The following is a 19,767-nucleotide window of genomic DNA, read 5'->3' on the forward strand; positions in this document are numbered from 1 at the left end:
TGCAGCCCAGGAAAAGGGCAGCAGCTCAAGCTGAAGTGTAAAAGAGAACTTTGGGCACATTCATGCACCATGTGGCATGAAACATGTGGTGTATGGCACATGGTGTGTGAATGTCTGTGGGGGCACTACATGTGCCCCCCCTCCCCCCCGGGCCACTTTGCAGTGGCCCCTGTGGGACAGGGACCCTGTTTGGGCCGCCCAAAGTCCCTTTCTGACAGTATTTTCATGACAGTCGGACTGCCATTAAAAGGCGGTTGGAAAGGGACTTCATTAGCCCGATGGCGGTGCCTGTATCCCCTCCACCACCATTCAAGGGATATGATGCCGACCACCACCCAGACGGTATTGTAGATCCTATCATAGTTAGCAGTCTCCCCCCAATGGCTTTTGTCTAACCACCGCATGACAAGGGGGCAAACCGATGGAAGGGCTTTCTATTGGTGGGACCCCCAAGGATAGCTTTTCTGTTGCAGTCTCTATGACATCAAATTAAACCCCATAATGTGGAACACAATATTTTTTTTAAATGCACCTTTATAATTTGATGTAATCCACATGAAAGTTTATAGATTAGGGCACTAAAGTAATGAGTTCACTCTTTAGTCATCCTTTTTTATCGAGGTGGACATAAAGAAAGCCAATCAAATAGATGAAAGTAATTAATGTATTCTACTGTTAAGGTACCTATTGTTTTAAAATATTCACTCTGTTGTCTCCATAGAGACAGCTCGAGCTGAATATTGAGAGATGGCATTGTGCACCACTCCCCACCAACTAAATCCTTCATCAATATTAGATGGTCTCCATGTCAATCTCAGTTGCCCTATTCCTATTTGTTGCTTCCCTAACATTTCATGTTTACCCAACCCACTGGTTTCAAAGTGTTGCAATTGGTACATTTATCATTCTTCCTCCTCCAAATACAGCACGTATGAAAAACTAATTTGCTGCTTTTATATTGAATTAGTGCTCAGTAGAATAAATGGATGTGTAAGAAATCATGTTATTGATTGTGGAAGTGAACCTGCACCCAAGCAGAAACCACAATCCTTGTCAGGGTGAAGTAATAAAAAAAACTAAGTTAGCCTGTTCTCAACCTTCTGTTTGGTACAGAGTAGTCAGCCTTAACATGGAGGCAATGTGTAAAGGATTTATGCTGCACTTCAAACAGTAATAAAGTAGAAACACAATTCAAGAAAAAATCCGGACCAATTTAGAAACCTAGATTACATTATAATAAATAAATCAAGACCAGAATGGCAAAAATCCCATCAGTGAAACTGGGGATGCACAATTTCAAAGGTTTAAGTGAAAATTATGCACAAAGCACAAATTGCAACCGTGGTTATCTGGTCGCATCAGACCGGTACAAAGTCAAAAGTTCAGGCAGACCACGGTGGAGCACGAGCCAGCCACACAGACTAAGGGCCTGATTATGATTGCGGTTTTCCCGCATCCTCCTGGCCGGCGGAAGCCACCGCCGGCCCGGAGGATGCGGGAAAACCGCAGCGGACTGAAAAAGACCCCCCGCCAGATTAGGATGGCTGGGGGATCGATTTTTCAGTCCGCAGCTTTTCCGTCGCGGTCGACTCCCGTCCGCGGCGGAAAAGCACTAACATTTCCGCCGTGTAAAGGCATACGGATTTTTGTTTGGGGGCCCATTGCGGGCCCCCAGGGGTGAAGGGGGTGGTGGGGAGTGCACATGGGGGGTACCTATGGTACCCCCCTGCATTTGCCTGCACAAAGCGGCAGGCACCGCGAGTGCAAATGCACACCTTACATTTTTATCATTGCGGCGGGTGCTGCTTCAAGCAGCACCCGCCGCAATGATAAAAATACAGGATGTGACCGCCAGGGTGGCGGTCACATCCTAATTTGCACGAGGGACCGCCGCTGCCCCTGCGGACGGTCCCTCCTACTCTATGGTGGTGGACGGACTCAGGTCCGTCCGCCATCATAATCGGCCCCTAATTTAGGCCCGTTAAGCACAGTATCATAATCCTGGTTGCTTCTAGCCTAAGTATTTAGTTTATTACATTAGAGATGAGCTGAAGAGTGAGGTGTATGGCTTCAGGGAGAATCTATCTCAACATTCTGTTGTACATTGCACAAACGTCCTAGCCTATTTGGAGTTTTAATGGCAGAATGGCATTTTTGAAGTCTGCAAGGCGCAGCTGACAGTAAACTCAGCGGTGCAACGTGAGGTCTGTGATGTGGGGAAACCGATATTTCAACTAAAAGGCAATGGTAACATCAATACGGGTGCATGCACAAAAAACACACTTACTGTGTCTGTTCCTCAGCTGCTTTCCTCAAGCTCATCGGGGCGCTCAAGCACAGAAGCTGCCATGTGGAATCAAGGGTGGTGATGTTACGTGGTTGCCAGGTGCAATCTCCCGGCTTTTTGACAGTGCAACAAGCTGCATCACCTGTGAAATTTGACTCTCAACGACGCAGCACACAGCGGCCATCTTAGATGTTTGGACAAGTTCCCATAAGAGGACATATCATTCATGGCAAAACCTATGAGTCACATTGTATTGTCAACAGCCCCATTTTTACTGTTAGTTGGTGTTTGTCTTCCTCTGGCAACAGGCAAACATTGGTGAATAACCTTCACAGCATATTTGGTGACAACAGACTGAGTGCTTTCCAGCATCATATCGATAGGCAGGCTAATTGTCTAATTGCATTTTTAACAGTGAGACTCAGCTGGACAGCGTGTCACATCATCATGAGTGTTTATTTATGCAGTGATGGGCATTTGAGAGAGTGTATGTATAGAAAACACATTCTGTTTGTTTAAGGGACAGTGTTATTGTTTACGTTTTGTGCATAATATATTGTGGTTGCTTCACTACAAAGCTGTCATTTCGTGAGTCATTTGTCATTTCACCTTGATGTACTGTGTGTGTATTTTAGAAATAACTGCATTTATTCTAGATGATGTGGTATTTTTCTTTGAATAACAATGCAGAGTGTGCCAGCTCCTCTGTTCTTCTTGTCGCTACCTGGAGAGCCTGAAATAAAATAGAGTAAATGGAAGAACATTTTTGAGCATTTAGCTAAAATTTGGGGAGCTTCATAAGGCTTTGAACTTATGACTGCATTGTTGCTACACTACCTGGAATTTGAAGGGCAGAACATTTTTGACCATCAACCTCCTCTCTCAGAAGGTGACGCACCAGAGTTGAATTACTATGAAATATGCATTAAAAGAATTAGACAATCATTACTTACATAAAGCGAGCACAATACCTGAACAATATCACTTTAAAGGTGTGTGCAAAAAGATGGGGAGACCCAAGAGAACTATAACACTGACATTGGCTTCATCCTGTAAGGTTTTAAATACATAATTGGAAAGGATGAGGGACCAATTTATGCTTGGATGTAACAAGGAAAAGGACAGGGATGAACTTTGGCTGAAGGATGTTTTAGCAATGGCAAAAAAGATAGAACACAATTTACAGTGCATGGAAGTTGTAAAAAAGGACACTAAGGTAGAAATAATGGTGATAAAGAATAAAGTGGATGCAGTACGAAAGAAAAAGGGATGGTCTGGGAATCAACAAGTTGATAAAAGCATTGAGGGGAAGGTGAAGGTTAAGGATGGAAGGAAGTGTTATAGATGTGGAAGCTCCACTCGTCCAGCCTTATTTAAAGATGGCATAGCTATTAAGGTTGTATGCAAAGGTTGTGGTAAGAGAGGAAATGTTTGCATTGAGTGTAAAAATAATGATTGTAAAGGGAATGTGAAAGTAAAGGAGGTAGGAGTAGAAGGTTATGATGAATCCGATTTTGAGTGTGGGCAAATAGTGTTACAGGTCAAGTGTGGTGCTCGGAAGAATCCTATTGATAAAATATTAGTTGATGAAAACAAACTTAACTTCTGTTTGACTTAGGACTAAAAATACCTTTGGATTCCAATGAGTTTTTTTTAATGAAATCTGGTGGGAAGTGTGAAACTGTAAAAGCCGGACATCAGGCTGTTAGCTTATGGGGGAGAGCCCATCAAATTGAGGGGGTATTTCATGGCCATGATTTTATAGAAAAATAAACTGGTGGCCTGAAAGGTTTAAGTTTGGTTGAGAGGTGACACCATACTGAGCTAGTTTCGCCAGCGAGATCTTTTAGTCATTCTTGAGGCCCAAAGTGATCCCCTCATATTTTGGGAGAATTATGTGCAGTATATGACACAAGTAGAGAATGTTGAGTCTATTCCAGAAAAAAGTATTCGAGCCTCACAAGATTTCAGGAAAAGTTGGGTTGGACAATTCCTTTCAGTGTTCAGATCTGAATTAGGCTGTCTCAAATGATATTGTCATTTGGTCAAGTTGAGAGATGGTATCCAACCTAAGTGTTGTATGGTGTATAATGTGTGAGATGGTAGTCAATTGGAGTTGGAAAAGTTGTTAAAGGAAGGGGTCATAGAAGAGGTGGAAGGGACTGATTGTATGGCCCCAGTTGTAGTGGCTCAGAAGAGTAGTGGAGAAATGTGACTTTGTGTTGACCTGTGTAAACTTAACAAGGGTGTAGCTTTAGATATATACCCTATCCCTAATATTACTAAAATGTTGGTGTCATTAAATGGTGCTGAATTGTTCTCGATGATTGACTTGAGGTCAGCTTATCACCAAACAGAATTAGAAGAGGACTCTAGAGAGGTAACAACTTTTATTAAAAAAAAGTGGAACATAGAGGTATAAAAATATTGACGTTCGGATTGGTGTTGATTAGGAAAAACAATGGTTCATAAGAAATAATAAATTAAATTCAAATGAACATCAATCTTGTGTCCTATGTCATTGTATCCTATGGCAATTTTCGTTGCACCAAATATAGGGAGGGACACATATAAACATTATATGTTAATTCATTTATTTTTACAATATTCAAATATATATAGATTCATGCTTACAGGTAAGTGAAGAAGAAGCTTGCTGTGGTGGGTGAAAAAAGGATTTGTAAAAACATACATCGCATTGACAAAATAGGTCTGTTATTTACGGGAACTAGATTGGTGCCCCCAGTTGTATTGCAGAAGACGTTACTCAAGCTAGCCAAATGAAATTCATTTGGGCATTTCGGAGACCATGGAGTGATTGAGAGCAGTTTACTGGTGGCCAGGAATGGACATTGAGGCTGATAGGTTTCTCGGAAACCCAGAATGTAAACAATGGTAATGAAACACCCACCTAAAGGACCCTGGGAGGAGATTTCTCTCCATATTTTGGGACCCATTCATAGTCAGAGTGGTACTTTGTATGTGTTTGTCTTAATTGATTTATTCTCAAGAGGGCCTAAGATAACTGTCAGCAGGGATGTTGAAACCAACAATGCCATTGCATTTTTACAAGAACTCATTGACAGAAAGGGTGTTCCTGGAAATGTGTTCACTGACAATGTTATGCAGTTAGTGTCAAGTGAAATGAGGGCTTCTTGAGTGAGAAGGGTATTTTGCATGCTAAATGTGCTTTTTACCACCCAGAAGCCAATGGTGTTGGGAGGCTTTTTAACAGAATTAGAATGGGCACAGAGAATGCAGGAGATTGGAGAGAGGAGATACACAAAAAAGTGGGTGTTTATTGTTGGACTCCCCATTGAGTAACAGGAAAAACATTATTAAACATTTTCAGGAAAGGTAGAGCCAATAGTATAATGGCAGCAGGATGGGTCATGGAGAGGTGTGAAGGGAATATGGATCGAATGACTGTGCATGATAGGGAAGACAGGAAGATAGAAGCTTGAAAGAAGCTCTTTGATGATAGGAAATGGTAACTAATTTGAAAGTTGGAGATTAGGGTGGGGATCAGATTGCTGGGACATGGAAGAACATTTTCAGTGCCCATTCATGCAGCAAAATTGTTTAAGAATGCAGTTAAGATGATGAACTTAAGGCTGTGGTACCTTAATAGAGTTACTGTGATTTTTCTGTGGAGCTTCTAACATAGGTGGAGAAGATACTGAGAAAAGTGGAACTGGACCTATATAGAACTACATCTCATCACATAACCTACCAATGTTACGTGCACTCTTGATTTCAATCAAAAATGGATGTTATTGTGTAATCCTTTTACGACTTTATGTTTACACCTAAATTGAAATGTCACTCCAATAACTGTATGCATGCACAGGCACTTATTTTGGATATTTCCCCTGGGAGCACATTTGTTTTGTTTAAACAACTGGATGCTAATAACAAGTAATGTGAGTTCTCATATTATTATTTTTTACCTAGCCGTGAACAAGTCGCATGTACAAACTTACTGAGGCGACGAAATACGTGTTGGCTTGGGAACAGTATACTTGAAAGCTTGATGATTGATTAAAGGAAGAGAAAATCAACTGATTGCTTTACTGTTTTATGTGTGAATAACATCTAAAACTATCATTTTGAATTTACGTGTGCTGGGGTATACTAATCATTGTGTCTTGTTGCTTCGGCCACAAAAACTTAGGGAGGCAGGTGGTTCTCCCTAACCCTTTAGCACCATCACCACTCACAACCTCACCTTACAAATATTTAGTGAAACCACCTTTTGGCGCATATACCCTATTACCCGTACTACCAAACACTGCTTTAGACTAGAAGAAATGGTAGCAGGAAGTGTGGGATTGGACAGAATGAACTCATTTGATGAAGATGAATTATTGTTTATATGCAGAAGTATTACTCGAAATACAAAAATATACCATGAAAAGTTAATGAATTTGGCTTTGGAAATGGGAATTGACATTGGTAAATCAATGCTATTACAGAAACCATATAGAGCTGAATTTTCTGACAAAGATTTGGAGAATATGTATGTGTCAGGATGAAAGCTGCAGATAAAGGAATTGTTGTTGTTGTTGCAAAAATGGGGAGATTTAGACAAATGGAAAGTTGGATGGACAAAGAAGAAGGAAGAGGCAGAGGCAAATAAAACCACTTCTGAGCATTTACTAAAAGAAACTGAAAAGGTTCAAAGGTTGTGTCCGATGACAGAAGTACCCGGAGGAGGTTATGTACATGTCCCATGGTCCTGACAGGATATTTTGTCATTTACGGATGAGTTCCCAAAGGTCAGAGAAGAACCTGTAGAATGGTACCGACAAGTTGAAAGGTTTGTGAAAGTGTTGAAAGTGCTGTTAAAAGATTTAGATGTGTTATTTGACATTGTTGTTCCAGCTGACTTGTGAACCGAGTGTAAAATGACAGTAGATTGGCAATATGATTAATACCCTAGAGATCTTAAAACAAGAGCCCCATCAGAAGTTGTCATGAATAAGTACAATCAGGTGATAACTTATTTAAAGGGAAAAATTCCTCCAAAAGAAACTGATTGGACTAAAATAGACAGAACCACCCAAAATAAAGATGTATCTGTACATTCATATTATGAACGCCTCTTGCAGATATTTAAACAGTACAATTGTTTAGAAAACATTGATAATAAAGACATGACACATTTTATTTATCGTTTTGTGTCTGGACTAAAACCTGAAATCTCCCGAACAATTAAAGAGCATAAACTGTGTTGGTAAGCAAAGTCTGTCGATGTAATTTTTTAAGTATGCAAAAATTGTGAGAATGAAATTGAAAATAAACGAAAGAAATTAGAAGAAAATGTAATGTGGGCTCAAGTAAAAATGGGAGAACAACAGGAACTTCAATTAAGTCCGCAAGAAAATAATCAGAAAAGAGGGGAAGGCCAAGGTGAAGGAAGTAGGGGTAAACCCAGAGGGAAAATGAGTAAAGAAGAAGCAAAGAAAAAGATTCCTTGTCATGGGTGCGGATCATTGGGGCATTGGAGAAACAAGTGTAAATTAATACAGAATAATAATGCCCAAAATCAAAATTTAAATCCACAGACGCAGAATAAGGTGTCAATGAGACAGCCGCAATAGGTAATACTGAATCAGTTACCTCAAGCCCCTATGAAAGATTTTGTGAGTCAACCCAAAAACAGTGTGGACACCAGATTTCGAGAGGGAAGTCGTAAGAAAAATACGGTAACATCACAGTTTCTTTTGCAGGACACATTTTTTGAGATTGAGGAATATTGACTGTGCCTGAGAAGGGGGGAAGAGGATTGCGTACTTGGCCCATCCTTATCGGTAGATCAGTCAGGACCTTACATTGAAGGGAAAGTGGAGGGACATGTTTTACCTTTTTGTTGGACACTGGTGCTACCTGTTCTACTGTAAAACAGCCGACATCCCAAACCCATCCCTCTCGGGAGAAGCAATCCAAGTAGTGAACGTTTCTAATAAATAAATTAGGACCCCTGTCACAGAACCTATGGAAGTCTGTATTGGCAACTTTCAAGAAATGCACAAATTCGTAGTGTGCGATTTTAGCCCTGTAAACTACTTGCTAGGAACGGATCTACTGTGCAAGATGAACTGCACAAATTCAGACTCCAGATGAAGACAGAGTGTATAAAATTATGCTAGCCAGACAAGAAACAGAAGTTAAAAATATGTGCCTAGAAGATTTACCAGGAGAATTAACCACTTCGGCGCTTATGATAAGCTCAGCTCGTCCTGAGGCATAGTGGAGCTGTGCTCATGATGAGCTGAGCTCGTCATAACTGTCACGGAACGCCCACGCGGGGCTAATTCCCCTCCTGTGCTGGCATTCCATGGGAGTGGACGGAGTTGTGATGAGCTCAGCTCGTCATGAGCACAGCTCCACTGTGCAGCATGACATACTGGGCTCATCACGAGCATCGCGGTGCTGGCCGCGGCCCCCTTCCCCCCGCACCGCAGGGGAATTAGCCCCGCATGGAAGGTGTTAGAAACCTTTGTGAAACCTGATGTGTGGGATTTTACAGGAAAAGAAGTAGGCATAATGGCAGATGTCGATCCCATAAAAGTGACAGTGAAGGAAGGTGCAGTTTACCCAAATATTCAACAGTACAAAATGAGTCCCGAAATAAAGGCAGGGTTTGCAAAAGTAATAGAGCGTTTGGTTAAACAAGGCATTCTAGAAGAAATAATGAGCAGTCCTTGCAATTCACCTATAATTGACATAAAGAAACCCAACGGAAAGTACAGAGTGGTCCAAGACTCTCCGAAAGATTAATAAAATTGTCGTCCCATGTTGCCCAGTAGTACCAAATCCAGCAGTGATGCTGTATCACATTCCATGGGGAGTCAGATGGTTCACTGTAATTGATTTATGCCATGCCTTCTTTTCCATCCCAGTGCATCCAGAGAGCAAGTTTATATTTTCGTTCAAATTTGAAGAGCATGTTTACGTTTGGAATTGTGTTCCACAAGGGTACACAGAAAGGCCATCCATCTTTAATCAGATTTTGAAAAAGTGCCTTGAATCACTGGTGCTGCCCAGACAATCTGTTCTGGTGCAGTATATCGATGACCTATTATTGGCATCAAGAACAAGAAATGACTGTGTGATTGATTCCATTGCATTGTTGAACCATTTAGGAAAAGGTGGACATAAAGTGTCCCCAGAGAAATGGCAATATTGTACAACATCAGTCAAGTATCTGGGACACCAGATAGAAAGAGGGGTTGGGAGAGTGACATCAGAAAGAATAAAAATAATTCAGAACATGGAATTACCACAACCGCAAAAAGAGATCAGAATGTTTCTTGAAGTTGTAGGTTACTGCAGGCAGTGGATTGCGGGATTTGCAGTGCTTGCAAAGCCATTGATTCAAATGACAAACAAACGAGCAAAAGACCCAGTAGAATGGGATAATGAAAGCATGACTACCTTTTTAAAATTGCGTAACAGTCTGTGTGAAGCTTCAGCATTAGGGATGCCTGACTATTCAAAAGAGTTTGTACTATTTTGTGACACAAGAGACAATTGTGCTCTTTCAGTCCTAACCCAGACCCATGGGTTAATGTGACGACCTGTGGCATATTTTTCTGCCACATTGGACCCAGTGGCATCAGCACTGCCAGGTTGTTTGAAAGCGGTAGCTGCAACTTGCATGAGTCTTGAACAAAGTGAATCCATTATCATGGGAGATCCTGTAACAGTGTATGTTCCACATTCAGTCGTGATTCTGCTATCAAGAATACATACTCAGAATTTAACTCCTAGTCAGATGACTAAATATGAGAGATTTATCATTGGTTCAGAAAACGTGACAATAGTGAGGTGCACTGTTCTAAATCCAGCAACTTTATTGCCAGATTTTCACTTTGAGGAAGTGAGAGAGGAAGTCCAACATGATTGTATCAACTTAACTGAATTTAGTAATAAACCTCGCGCAGACATACAGGAAGAACCTTTAAAAGACCCAGAGCATGAGTTATGTGTAGATGGCTTGTGCATGCGACATGAGGAAGGAGAACTAAGCGCTGCTTATGCTGTGTGTACAATATCTAACATAGTTGAAGCATCTTATTTACCAGGAGTCAAGTCTGCACAAGTAGCCCAATTGATTGCTTTAATAAAAGCATGCACAAGTGGCAAAAATTGGAGAATGACCATTTACACTGACATTCAGTATGGTTACGGGGTTGTGCATTACTTTGGCTAGCTATGGATGCAAAGGGAGTTCATGGCTTCTTCAGGAACCCCTATTAAAAATGTACAGTTTGTAAAAGAATTACTTGAAGCAATTCAATTGCCTAAAGAATTGGCCGTGGTTAAGTGCGCTGTTCACTAATCTGGACAGGACAAAGTGACAGCTGGTAACCGTTATGCTGACCAAGTGGCCCAACATTGTGCCAAATATAAAATGGCAGTAAACAGGAAAATCGAAGCATGTGGAAACAGCTGCCAACTTATGCTATTGAGAGGTGTGAATACATGGGAGGCAGTAAACAATTTACAAAGTGAAGCAGAGCCCAAAGAAAGGTAAGACTGGCAGAAAATAGGGTGTCAGATAAGACCTGAAGATGGTGTGATAGTCTACCTAGATCGGAGACCAGTACTACCTGACTGTATGCTTGCACCAATGGCCAGAATGTACCATGGGGACACACATAAAGCTAGAGATGCTATGGTGAGGTTGTTTAGACGGGACTGGTTCAATGCAAAGTTCAGGAACATAGCAGAGAGTCTTTGCCAGAGATACTTAACATGTCAATGATTGAACCCTGGTAAGAAAACTGTAGTGTGTCCTGGGAAAATTTATTAAGCAGAAGGCCCATTTATTAGACTTCAAATTTACTTTATTCAGTTACCTGCTTGTCGAGGATTAAAGTATGTTTTCATCATTGTCTGCCTATTTTCAAAATGGGTGGAAGCATACCCTACCCATAGGAATGACAGCTTAACTGTAGCCAAACTCTTTTTGAGAGAGCTCATTCATCTGTTCGGTTTTCCAGTAACGATTGAGTCAGACCGAGGGAAACATTTTAATAATGACATTATTGCTCTAATCTGTTAAGCATTTAAAATTGAGCAAAAGCTGCACTGTGCATATCGCACAGAGGCTTCTGGAGTGGTAGAACAATTGAATGGCACAATTAAAGCAAGATTGGGAAAGATGTGTGAATCTACCCAATTAGAATGGCCTGATGCTTTACCTCTTGTCCTGATGGGACTCAGAAGCATTCCAGAAAAGAAGACAGGCTTGAGTGCCCATGAAATACATATGGGAAGGGCAATGAGGCAAGCATGTGTGCCAGGACATCAGCTGTTAACTATATCTGATGATTTAGTGTTGGGTTACTGCAAAGAGTTGGCTCACCAAGTGTCTTCTATCTCTTACCAGGATGGGGAAGACGCTGAAGCCAGACATTCAACTGCAGCACATGATTTGAACCCTGGAGATTGGGTAGTAATAACAAATCACACCCGTGAATCTTGCTTAGCACCAAGATGGAGAGAGCCACATCAAGTGACCACCACAGCTGTAAAGTGCAAGGGAATCCCCAACCGGATCCACGCAAGTCATACCAAAAGGGTAACAGAACTTGACGAAGTTGAGGCTGAAGGTTGTGCAGCTGTAAGGTCTCAAGAAGTTGATCCTGAAGTAATTGGGATGAATGGATTCCAGTGGTTGACAAACCTGAAATAAGATTAAGAACAAGAAGCCAAACATATTTAGATAGTCAGACTGATCGTAAGGATGAGATAGGTATAGAAGAACGTACTCAGATTACAGAAATCCAAGCTAATGGTAATCATGAGGAGGACCAGATAAGGAAAGAGCAATATACTCAGACCAACGAAACCCCCACCAGAACTCCACTGTCTGGGGAGGGACAGATAGGCACTAGACAAAATGCACAGATGTAAGACAATCAAGAATCTGCAAGACCTGTGCAGGACCAGACAGGATTAGTTAAATGGGTTCAGAACGAAGAAAACACTCCAGGCCCAACAAAGTCATATCCTGAATCAGGTCAGATTTGTCTAGAAGAATCCATCCAGGCGGAACAGTCAACCATAATAAGCCCTAGACAAGGTCAGTTAGAGCGGATACCTGAGGATGATGAAAATCAAGTTGTGCTACAAAAAAACAACATTTGAAGAATCAGAAAGCACAGTGCCAGCTAAAGGACTCAGAAAAGGTGATAAATGGCCTGGTGTTGTTAAGAGACTGAAATATTGCCTAGTCACATTAGATGAAGAGCCTGAACAAGTAGATGAAGTGACAAGTCCAACTGAACTATCTACAAGCAATGTAAGAAGTCCACGCCTGAAAAAGCTGAACAATACATTCAAAGGCCCTGAATGGACTTACGTCATCCTTGAAGATTTCGAGAATCTGGAAATCAGTGATGAAAGTGATGAAGAATTGATTACTGATCTATCTATTGAAGAAGTGAGGCCAACTTGAGATAAAATCACTGGTGTATTCTGTGTAAAATTGTCAAAGAGAGGTTAAGCCTCCTTAGTCAAAAATTGTTGATAAAAGATTTACTGGAAACTCGAAAAGAAGTTGTATAAAGAAATGCTGTAGGATATGTATATGTAGTGTACTTATAGTACTTGTAGTATGGGACTGACAATAGCAATACCTTACTTGATGGCTGCTAAACAGAATGACACTAGTATACATGGAAAAATAGCGCACCACATACAAGATAGAGTAGACTTAGAAGCACCAGATGAGATAGAATTACATCACTTTAAAAATAGAAATGAAACAGATATGAATGAATTTGCTAGTCTATTAGTACATCATGTAGAGACTATGCAAATTAGTGACTGTTATGTCTGTATAAAATTACCTACTTCAGTAGCTGAAGGTGTTAGGTACCATCATTTACCCTTGACCTATGGTATTTCCTGTAGTATATTAACTAGCCTGTTTTATAAAACTGGAAAGTTACAGTATTATTAGTCTAACATAGATGTCATTTTCTCTGAAATTCCTATCCATCGAAGAATGAATCCTGTCCTTAGAAGTAAAGACTCACAATTCATGGGTGAATATTTTCTAACATTGGAAACCATAGATATAGCTGATGCACACAAAGACAATTTAACATGTAAGCTACACGAAGAAGAAAATATATTTTTTAATTTAGTGGAGAAAAGGAGACAGGATTTCCATAGAAAGGCCACTGAAACGAAACCCCGGATACCCAAATGGGCTGAAAGGGAAGAATGAATGGCAACTGGCAAACCTCATGCTGCTATGTCTTTGGACTTTGAAAAGAAGGGGAAAATATGTCTCCAAGGAAAGAAAACTGAATATAACAATGTATTCATCGGTTCTAGTGAATGTGAACACAACTTCCTCATAATTGTGGGTTGGGGACTAAAAGGGGAACTGACCCAGTATTTCCTGGAGTCTATTATATTTGTGGGAACAAAGCTCATTTTAAGCTGCCTGATCATTGGTATGGGAGTTACTACTTCGGTATAGTATTCCCAAAGGTATATCATCTAAAAAGAATCACTGCAAGCAATGAACATGAAAATGAACTATGAGCTAGTTTTGCAGAAATTTTAGGTGATATATTATGTGTATTGATACCTTCAATGGGAGTAATTCTGAACACTCAAGGAATCTGTACATTTTCTACAGTGGTGGATAGCTTATCGACTGACACTGCTGGAGGATTCTTATTCGTCAATATCGAATTGGTTGCGATCAGATCAATGGTTTTGCTAAATCGACTTGCTCTTGACATATTATTAGCAAAAGAGGGCGGAGTCTGTAGAATGTTGAAAGCGCAAGATTGTTGCACATACATACCTGATAAAAGTGTTGAAATGGGAAGGTATGTAAGAAATATTACTCATTTGGAAGAAGAACTGAAACCACTGGAGGTTGATAGTGCATGGAAGAGACTAACTGATGGTCTCTCTTCTGTTGGTAATTGGATTTCTAATGTAGGTAGAAGTATTGTAGGTAAAGTACTGATGCCACTAATGGGAATATCACTGATAATATTGGTGATAATGATTTGGTGCAAATGTTGCAGAAATAAAAAAAGATATACAGTAAATGAGAAAAAGAAGAAAAGAAAATTAGATGAAATTCAAATGGAAGAACTAAAAGGGGACATATATAAGAGAATGAAAGTTTTCCAGAATCAGAGTGGAAAAATAACTCCTTAACTAATTGAAGAAATTGAACTGGGAGAGTCTTGAAGTTGGCATCTGGTTCCTTAATTTGTGATGATATAAAATATCATCAAAGAGGGGATTGATGGAGCAAGGTTTCACACGTACAGAAACTTGCTAGTATTCAACCCTCTCAAAATAACGTATAATATATTAATCAACATGTTTTGTTTACTAATATTCGCATTTCACAACATTTTCAGTAAGCTGGGGAAGCTTGCATATGTGCTTTTACTAACATTAAGCTGAGTGTCTCAAAATGGCCGCCGAAAATGCGGGACCTTTACTGCGCATGCGTCTGCCACATCTACGTAAGGTGACGTACTTCTGCTTTTGGTGGGAACTTCTCGCTTCTGCGCACTAGTGCCAGAAATGTCTGCTTTAAACCTCACATGCTAATGCTTAAGCTGCTGCTTGTACTAAGCTTTTTCATTCTGCTTAACTATTATTACAAAAGTTAAAATAAAGTAATGGGGTCAGAGTAGAGATAAGTGGTATTCAGTGCATTCATTTATTTTGTATTCTAATGTGTCTTTCTTTGACTTTATTACTAGCTCGTACCTTTATGCCTTAAATGAGACGAAAACTCCATATTGAAAAACTGCGCCTGCGCAATGAATCCCTGAAAGTTATCGGTCATTGTCATTGAATGGCTGCCAACACCCTTCTTACCCACAATGTTCCTGGGAACCTGCTTAACTGACTGCTAAAGAGGAAGAAAGAAGACTAAACAAGAATACAATGTATATAATTTGTATGCCAATATTGCTGAGTGGAATAAAATCATGAGAAAATAAATAATGGGAGGGAACTTGATCAAATCAAGTCAATTGAAATTACCTCATCTTAATATGGTGTGATGACCTCTCCTCATCTTTCTGACCAATCACTGAAGGGGAACTCATAATTTGCAACATTTAGCGGTGGTACATTGCACTGGAAATGGTATAACTAAGGTAGGTTTTGTTAGAGAAATTGTCCGACTTGTCAGAGTAGCTGACCTGTCACTGACCCAACGCATGCTATGGGAGATCGAGAGCAGAGTTGCTGGTGGAGCACTCTGTCAGAAGAATCGAGGTGTCGTGGGAAATTATCGATTACCCAGTCGGGGTACTAATTGGCTTGCTGAGAGAGAGGGGTGTGACGCTGGCATTGCACTTAGCTGAGGTCAACTGTCCTGATCTGCAACTGTCTTGTCCCGTGGGCACCTGATTAATCGGGAGCCCTGGTCTTTTTACCCCAGCCCGTAACAAGAATTGGTCATTGCACCATTCTAGGTAAATATAATCCATGTAGTATGCCCTTGTGCTATTTCCCTTTCTCACCCTTCCCAGGTAACGATGTTTAAAGGTGTTACTGTGATTTCTTACAAACTTTATGTCCTATTGATTATATTCTTGCTTGTAAAATTTATTGTCAAGTTATTATGGTTTTTCTTTTGACTCAGAAAATCTTGCATAGATAAAGCTTTTAAAACTTTCCCTGAGTCTGTAGTTATTACAGGAAAAGCAAATGTGTTTAAATATTGCCTGTTTATTCTAACTCCCTTTTTAATCCCTAGGACTTATAGCAAAGGTGGCAACGATTGGTAAGTCATGGTTTACAGGTATAAGTCCTAAAAGGATCCAAAGTACTGATAGTTGATTAGTTAGTAAATCAGAGGCAGGACTGCTAGTTCAAGGTGTGAATGTTTATTGGCCCAGGTGAGTATGGTAAAATTGAGCTAGTGGTCCCACGCGCTCTATCAGTCTGACGCAGCAGGCATTCTTAACACATTTGTACAATACTACAAGCGTATGTATGCTGCTCGAGCAAGAAGGAAGGGGCGTTTCAGGGAATCAACTATACCATTTAAATTTCCCCTAGAAATTTGACCCCATGTGAAGAATAGTCTCTGGCTCAGTTAGACAAGCAGGCTCTTGCAATGTATTTAATGTTTGCTTGTTTGTATATATGTAATATTTAAAGACTGGGGCCCCAGAATGAATTAATTTGAGGCATTGCACAGCTGTCTATTTGGTGTGTACAGGAATTCATCACATTGATTTTGTGTATTAAGTATTGTTTTTGAATGTCTTCATGTGTGACAATTTTGTTCTGTCTGTGATATACTAAAAGGTTCCACAAAAATATATTTATAAAGTTCAAATGACGAAATCAAAGAAGTCATCCCGCCTAGGAATATTTGGCTAGTAGCGGCAATGTGTATTTAAACAAAACCTGTCTGGCCATCGTCTCTGTTTAATAAGCTCGAGAATTGACAGCAGAGCCAGACATTGCTACTTATTTTGAGGATATCACACTGGTATGGCTCATACAGGGACAGCAGGAATTTCTAGCACAGCCACTTACAGTGGAGGAAGTGAGGGGGGCCATCTCCACCCTGCCTAATGGGAAAGCTACTGGGAGTAATGGACTGCAGGGTGAATTATATAAAGAATATGTGGACTTTCTAGCCCCGCATTTGCTTACTATGTATTTGGAGGCATAACAGCATCGCTGTTTTCCAGACGCTTTTCGGGAGGCCCTCATCATTACACTGTTGAAACCCAACAAACCATGACCTAGATGAGATTTGTATAGACCGATGTTGCTTATTAATACTGATGCTAAGTTACTGGTGTAGGCCATAGCCACATGACTTTATTTGCTATTGCCCACAATGGTTCTACCGGACCAATCAGGGTTTATGCCGACATGGCCCACCTCACACAATTAGCGCACACTGTTCGCTGTGTTACATCAATTGGTACCCACGCTACCTGAGGTGGCGTTGTTGTTAGATGCTGCCAAAACCTTTACTTCAATTCAATGGAAATACATGTTTGCGATACTGCATTGCATGGGAGTGCCACCTGCATACACAAACTGGATTAAGCTATTGTACATCACACTTATTGCCCTAGTATGGGTCAATGGACTCACATCAGAAACTTTCATGATACATCACAGCACTAACAGAGATGCCCCTTGTTTTCACTGCGGTTTGTGGTGGCACTGGAACCACTTGCATGCTGCTATGGCAAAGGCATGCAGACATGGCTGCGCGATTTCGTTAGTGACCGCTGGCAGTGTCAATGTAAGCTGATGATATGGTGCTGTATGTTAGGGACCCCAAGGAACACCTAAAGCATCCTATACAGGAATATGTGAAATTTTAATATTACTCAGGATTGGGCATTACTTGGTCCAAATCGGTCATCCTTCTCTTAACTGAAGGAACAATACTCCATGAATTAGGATACTCATTGGAATGCTTGAGGAACCCATAAATTATCTGGGAAAATGGATTCATAAGGACCCACAGGTGGTTCTACAATCTAACTATGGCAGGGCGATCTTGCGCTTTGAGGAACAAGTGACGAGGTGGCTCAGACTCCTGCTATACCTAGGTGATAGAATATCCCTGATAAAAATGATAGTATTGCATAAATTCTTACATTTATTTACTAATATTCCCATATGCTTAACACAACATTTGTTTGCTACACTACGCTCAGTTAATTAAACTGGCTTAGGTGGGAAAACTACCGAGAATTAAATGGGAGATACTAACGCTCCCATATGACCAGGGAGGATTCACGGTCCCAGACCTACAACTGTACTACTTAAGTGTAAAGGTCCTCTTCGCATATTAACCGCACCATGCTCCGAAAAACAGCCCACACATAGCGGTGGAGGGGGATGTGGTACACCCTGTCCTGCTCAAGGCCATGACTCCAATAGAAGCTAAATTTTTGAACACAGGGAAATTAACCAGGTACAATGCGCAGTTCACTCGTGGAGGGTGCTTGGGAGTAGAGCACAAATTGACCCACTGTGTACTACAGCCATGCCCCTAGTGTATCACTCTGATATCTCTGTGACGTGAGAGCGAGGTTCATTAACTAAATTGCATAGACTCCTCAGAGATAACCGTAGGAGGTAACAGATCTCCCATCTTTTTTTTGCATACAGGAGACTTCGAGCAACCCTGAGTTTACTATATCCACAATTTCCAGATGAACCAAAACCCTGGGGGCGCTCCAGCTGATCCTCATGACAGAAACACGGCAGCACACGCCTGTATAACACATCACTGATAGATGCACAGACGCTGGTAGAGGGGCCCCTGGCCAAGTAGAATGCCATCTTTTCCACATCAATTAACATGGACGATTGGAAATCATGCTGCACCCTGGTAGGACAACAGACAGCGAATGGTAATCTTAGAATTATACATTTTAAGTACCTACATCAATTATACCACACTCCAGTGTAACTCTGTAACTTTGGGTTATAGAAAAAAGCGGAATGTGTTTGATGCGGGGTACACAAAGCAGATTTCATTCATCTGGCATGGGCTTGCCAGGGGGTTCTGTAATGTTGGGAGCAAGTTACAAGCACTCTCACTGCAATGATTATTGAACCAGTGGAATGCACCCCACAAATAAGTCTGCTAGGACTAATCAAAACCATACAGCTAACCAACTGAAAAATAAAAGATATAGCTTTATTACTGGCAAAAAGGAGGGTTTCTATTCACTGGAAGGGGGTGGGGGCATTCCGAAACATAAACATTGGATATGGGATATGATGTATTGTCGTGATCAACTTAAATGTTACGCTGAAGAACTGTCCAGAGCTTCATGTCCTAGGGATGTGTGAGGCCCATTCACTGCATATCTGTGGTGTCGGTCTAGTCGATGTGACTAGCGCCGGAACTGGAAGTCCGGATGTAGGAACCGGAAGGCGGCCATTTTGTGTGGCGCTGGACGTCTCCAAGGGGAGAGTCACGTAATCCCGGCGCTCCGGGGAATAAAGATCTACAGAAGCACAACCCTGAGTCCTAGCATTATTGGGTGAATTAACGTTCCTACAATGGCGATGAGGCGGGACCAGGACTGAACGCAGGCAGACTGGAAAAAAAAAAGGAATGAAATAATAGGAAGTGTGAACCCAAAACGGACAAAGAGAAGGAACGAGGAAGGAACAAGGGCACACCCACACGGTCAAAGGGGTGCCGGCCTGAAGGTGCACACCAGCCAGGATATTTGCCCAATTCCCGGAGCGCGGCAGAGGACATAAGACACTGCAGGCCCCCCACAACAGAGGTAACAGCGACGCTCCACAGTTCCGGAGCGCGGCGGCCCCACGCAGTCAGGTCACCCAGCGCGGCCCCACCCAGGAGGGGTACCCGTCGACACATAGGCGGAAAGCAATAGAAGGGGGCAAAGCGACTAGTCCCTCGACATTGGCAGTGGCAGAGGTGAGCACAGCCACACGCACGC

Source organism: Lissotriton helveticus, chromosome 1_1 (genome assembly GCF_964261635.1).
Source record: "Lissotriton helveticus chromosome 1_1, aLisHel1.1, whole genome shotgun sequence".
NCBI classification, from domain to species: Eukaryota; Metazoa; Chordata; class Amphibia; order Caudata; family Salamandridae; genus Lissotriton; species Lissotriton helveticus.